We start from the raw sequence: 6,000 nt of genomic DNA, 5'->3' as shown, positions 1-6,000 counted from the left end.
AGTAGTGGTAAAATAATCAAGTGTGGTATCCATGAAGTAATCCTCAGAGTCAATGTTTTCCACATCTGTGCATTAAAAGTGTTTGGGTTTACAATGTGGTAATTCATTTTCTTCAAGCTGAATGGTGATAAGCTTTGCAATTTTTTTGACCTGCTGAACAAAAACAGGGCCATAGATTTCAAGTTCATGAGAGAAGCTACAAAAGGAACTGAAATAATTTATTATGAAAGTAGTTAAATGATGCTGTCACTATTTTTTTCTGTCCCCTCCCTTGGGAAACTTTTTTAAAAATAACAATTCAGCTGGAGAAACTCTGAAATTCAAAACGTAGGAAGAATTATTTCAATTGCATGTTGGAATATTCATTCTATGGCATTGTTAAATATTTCTCATTTTATTAATTGGAATGACCCCAAGAAATAGAACCAGTGACTCCTGAATTTTCCAGAGAATGAATCTTTTCATTTGAACTAATGGTAAGTTACCCCCAGAAAATTGAGTTTGTGTTCATAATGAAGTTATGAAATCTACTACTGAATTCATTAAATTGGAACAACTTTTATTTCATTATAGTAACAAACACAGCAAATTAATTTTCTCAACGAGGCATCAGTATGTGTTTTTAATAGAGAACACTATTATGTGTGAACAATTAAAATAATTTACATTTGGAGAAAATTGATTATGAATGATGTTATTATTCCATTAATACAGCAAAACCAATCAAAACTGAATGTTAAAGAGTTGAAATTGTGCATTTAAACTAATAAGCAAATTACATGCAGATGTAGACAGGAGTCTGGAACTTTGGTACGAAACGTTGGCTGTGACTTGCACATATGATTAGTAAATTTGCACTGTCCCTTAAGGTCTAATTAAACACTATACACTGTAACACAGAAAGCTCCATACACATAATTACCCATTGTGGGCTTGCTTATCTATTTAAAATATTACTTTTGTTGTATTAAATTATGTGTGAAATATTATGAGCATCACTTTATCTGTGTAATCTTATCAAATGATCACCCTGCCTATCAAGAAATGCCAACATTTTAATTCTTTATGAAGGAACAAAACTTGAGGATGTAAAATTACATTTTTCAAGAAACCATGGTCTTTTACATGTTATGATTTGTGTGTGTGTGTGTGTGTGTGTGTGTGTGTGTGTGTGTGTGTTTTCCAGAAACATCTTTTGGATAAATGAATAGGTGTATGTCTTTGGATTTTTTTTTTTTTAAATTTGAAATAGGAAGTTAAAATCAGGCAATCCTACAATATTTGATACTCTACAGTCAAGAAAGGGCAGGTCTCTGCCCAGAAATGGGGTTCTTGCTTCCTATCACTTTCAGACTCATAAAGTTGTTGTACTTCAGACTCAGCATGACTGGGGTTAAAAAATTTGCTCTTATCTGCAGAAAGAAAAAAACTCCATAAAATTATGCATTGATCTAGTAAGATTTCTAATATTGTCCTTGAGGACTCACCTTGCCTGAAGGTTTTCAGCATAGGCTTGCAACAAGACATAATGAAAAAAAAAATCAAAGCAATAAAAATTCTGCTTAATAAAAATTGTTTATGCTGGAATTTATGAAAATAACCTTCCCACCCTTGATGGATAACTCCACTGAAAGGCTGCAGCTCTACCACCTGATGCTACCAAGGGAATTTAGGTCTCATCACAGTATCACAGGAAAATGGGGCTGGAAATAAACCTTTGGAGGTCATCTTGTCCACTGCTTTGCCTGAAGGCAGGATCAATGATTCCTGACAGATGTTTGTCTGACCTAGTCTCCACAAAATGGGTACTAGAAGCTTTTTAATCTTTGTATATTCTTAAATCTTGCAATTGCCTGGAAGTCAATAAGGTAACTACTTATGCTCTCCTGCATCACTGGAAGATTTCTCTTGTGTTTCTTCAGTGTGAATCAGACTTTTTACCTTCTTCCAGTGATGACATGTGTGTCTAGAAATTATAATGAATCATCACTTCATTAGTCAAATAAAATTGATATTGTGGAGGTTAAGGATCCTATAAGCTCTGTCTATAGCAGAAATGATACTCAAATGAATGGATTGTTATGAGTGGACCCCAGTAAATAACAACGGAGTACCTGAAGCAAAGTAAGTATATGGAAATCCATGTGTCTTTTTTAATGCCAAACCAATATTTATGGTTTAATGGCTAAGAAAATATTAGTCATTTACTCTGCCAAGAATAACAGTCCATTTTACACATACTCAGCTGAATTATACAATAGAAAATGAAGAGATTTTTCTGCTATCTCTAGAAAAGCTGCTTTTGAAAAGCAGGTCTTATTTTCACAGATGTGGTTCCAGTTTGCAGCACATCTGTACTGGCAGCCAACAAGTGCATATGGAAGTTCAAAAAAAAACTCTTTTACATCCACAGATATGTGTGCAACTGCTAGTTAGGGCTTTCACTTGCTCCTCCTTCTCCTTTCTTTTTCCCCAATTTTTTATTCATTTATCCACTACAAGGTATGCTTTATTTATTCAGAACATTGCCATATCCTTCCTCCAAGCTGCCACGGGATGAAGAAACATGCACGTTGCATGACAGAGCTACCTGGACCCTTCCTGAAGGATGCAGGTGGTGTTTGTCATCTCCTGCTTGCATTCATCTGCAGGTGCACCAAGAAGTGTCACTTGTCACCTTTGTGACACGGAGCAGAGCATGGTTCTGTCTGGATGAGGTGAAGCACGCCTGTTATGAGGAACTGTGGAGTACCTGGAGTGGATTTACAATCCTGTCTCAGCAGCTGCCTGTCCATAAAATGGGTTAGCTTCAGATCCTGCATGACCTTCCCTTCCAACCCAGACATGGATCAGCCCAGTCAGAGATCATGTCCTACAAAGACAGAAAAGGGAGGCTCATTCTCCATGGGATGGATGAGGTGTTTTTTTTCAAACAGAATTTAGAGCAAGGTTGGTCTGTAATCACTTCATGCAGAAAATGTTGTTGGTAACACTATAATTTGTGTATCAAAGATGTCATTTTAGCATACTGAGTAGACTGTTAGTGGGGTTATATTCTGACTAGCTGTGAGATCATGGTAATCACAGAATTCAACAAATTACTTTCCTACTCCTCATTAACATCAGCTTTTGCCTGGATTAGTTTGAACCAGCTGCAATTCATCTAGGCTTTGGTCTCCTTCCTGCTCTGAGAGATAACTGGTAAACAGCACCATCTGCATGGAACAAGAGAGTTGAAACTTCACTTGCAGTTAAAGACTGTGTTTTGTTTTGCTTTTTATTTTTTTTCTTTGCAGACAGCAAAGCAGCGCCAGCTGAAATTAATCTTTATGATGAGTAAACAATTTATTCAGTCCTTGTGAGCACCCAGCTGGATTAGTGGGGCAGGAAAAGATTTACACTAAGTAAGCAATTGCTCTCTACACCACACAGTCAGAGAAAACACGATTGCCTGTGTGTGATGCTATTGGCACTTGCTTGCCTGGTGGTCACATCTGCACCACTTATGGTATTGAGCCAGAATGTCAGCTGGGCCAAATTGGGGTCCTCCCTCTCTGTCAAGCACAATTCAGCTCCCTATTCTGAATAATTTTTTCAGTAGGAAAATGTACAAATGTGTGTAAAGAAAACAAGCATAGAGAAAACATATGTATGATAAGGAAAGTTTTTTATCTTCCTAAATCTGAAAACAAAGCAAAACCAGCACTCCCTCTGTTCATCTCAGATTAACAATACATTTGTCACTGTGAGTTTCTCTCACAACTTAGTTTAATAACATAGTTTCATAATATATCTGTAATAGTGACTGAGGCCATGCATCAATGACCAAGACATCACTGATTGTGTCATAAAGCAACAAGAAATTGTTTTCTCCGTGGCCCAGACTACAGTTGAATAAATTCAATAACAACCTGGATCAGACAGATCAACTCAGAATGATGTTGATGCCAGAGAGCCTTACAATGTAATACAGAAATAAATCACTTTCAGAATCTGTGGAATGAATTTAAGATCTCATTATCCAGCTGCTCCAGTTGAAAAGTGAATTAAAGATAACTAAATGGTAATAATTCCCTTTTCTATTTTGTAATCAAATTTTATTAAATCTAATCTCTAAAATTGTTCAATATCTCCCAATTTGTGTGAATAATAAAAGTTCTTCTGTAAAATTGCAATTTGAATTTTTATGTGTCTTTCCTAATACATTGAATTTCAAGAGTTTGTGTGACTAAAATTCATGCACAAAACTGCTAAGTAGTAAATATCACGGTTATGTATGCCAATAAAATTGCTAAAAATTACTTGCATTTCCTACTCACTAGAAAATATTTATTTATCCTAACTCAACAATTTCTATCATCCCCATCCTTCCTGATTGACACATATAAGTAAATAGAGAAAAGGTCATCTGTTAGTTTCTAAATATTTGTCTAAACTAAACCAAATTACACATAGCAAATTCTTTAGTAGATTTCAAGCCTTTGTCAGAAAATTTTTAATCAGTCCTTAAGTGAAAACCATTGTTAAGAAATTGGGTTATTAGAGCAAGGAGACTTAACAGGAAATGGAATGTCTTTCTAAGATTTTTTTTAAATGAAAGAGCTTCATGAAAGAAAGTCAAAAATAGTTTTCACAGGAAAAATCGTCTGTTTAGGACAACGTAAACTAAAAGCTAGCTTTTACTCTTTAGACATCGTTAGCATCTTCAGGACACTGCTAAAACCACAAAATATTGTGTTTAAGCAAAATAAATAGGGGATTATGATACTTTGTGGGGTCACATTTCAAATCCTGCGTTCAGTTTTGGACCTCTGACCACAAGAAGGACATTGAGGTGCTGAATTGTGTCCAGAGAAGGGAATGGGGCTGGTGAAGGTTCTGCAGCACCAGTTCCATGAGGAGCAGCTGAGGGAACTGGCGGTTCAGCCTGGAGAAAAGGAGGCTCAGAGGGAAACAAATTGCTCTCTGCCTCCTCCTGAAAGAGGTTGTGTCCAGGTGTTGTCTGTATCTTCCTCCAGGTATGAAATGATAAAACAAGATGGAGTGGCCTCAAGTTGGAAAGGGGACATTTAGATTGGATTTTAGGAAAACATTCCTCACTGAAATCCTGGTAAACATTGGAACAGACTTCCCAGAGAAGTGTTTGAGTCACTACCCCTGAAAGCATTTAAAATATTTGCGATTTAGGGACACAATTTAGTGATGGACTTTGCAGTTCTGGGTTAACGGTTAGACTGATGATTTCAAAGGTGTTTTCCAAACTAAACAAGTATATGACTCTATATTTTGTAGACATCTAGATCTTTCTATTCAGCTGACAATTAAAAGCAAATTCTACGTCTCCATATGTAAATGCCATAACAGTGGGCCACTTCAAGTTATCATAGAATCATTAAGATTGGAAAAGATCTCTATCCTTGATGGGTATCAAGGGATGTTCTGGCTTGATAGCAGAATCCAGAAAAAAATTCCTTCTTTTCAGGTTTCTACCCCTTTCAAAGGAATTGTTTAAATGACAGTTGTATCATGTTGTCCAGCTCATGGTTCTAGGAGGAGCTTTGCAGTTGCTCTTTGCAGAGGTACTCTCTTCCTTGGATGAGAGCATGATGAACACATTCTTGTCTTTTTAAACATGCCTTTGCTCCTTTTTACCAAATGTTTTAAAACTGTATCCTCTCTATTTTGTGTCTTATTGCTTTCCTACTGTCTTTGAGCCATTTTGGTTCCTGTCTCACAAATTTTACATACTTCTTCTTTCTAATCTTGTAATCACATCAAATCTTTGTAATCACATCAATTTTCATACAAATCTATGTGTTTGGCAGTCTTTGTTTTTATCTTTGATCTGGAATCTTAGATTTTTAGTTTATGGTTGTGCTAGTTGGTTTGAGTCCCTATCTGATGCAGTTAGGGTTCCTAACTTCTGCTTCAGTGGAAAGGCTGTTCTCTGACATTTTTTTAAAAAAATCTTACCCTGATAGCTTGTTCAAAGATAGCTTC

This window comes from Melozone crissalis, unplaced genomic scaffold (assembly GCF_028551555.1).
Source record: "Melozone crissalis strain CALT ecotype California unplaced genomic scaffold, PUWL_Pcris_2 ptg000016l_1, whole genome shotgun sequence".
NCBI lineage: Eukaryota > Metazoa > Chordata > Aves > Passeriformes > Passerellidae > Melozone > Melozone crissalis.
The sequence above is the reverse complement of the archived record's forward strand: the minus strand, read 5'-3'. Positions refer to the sequence as shown.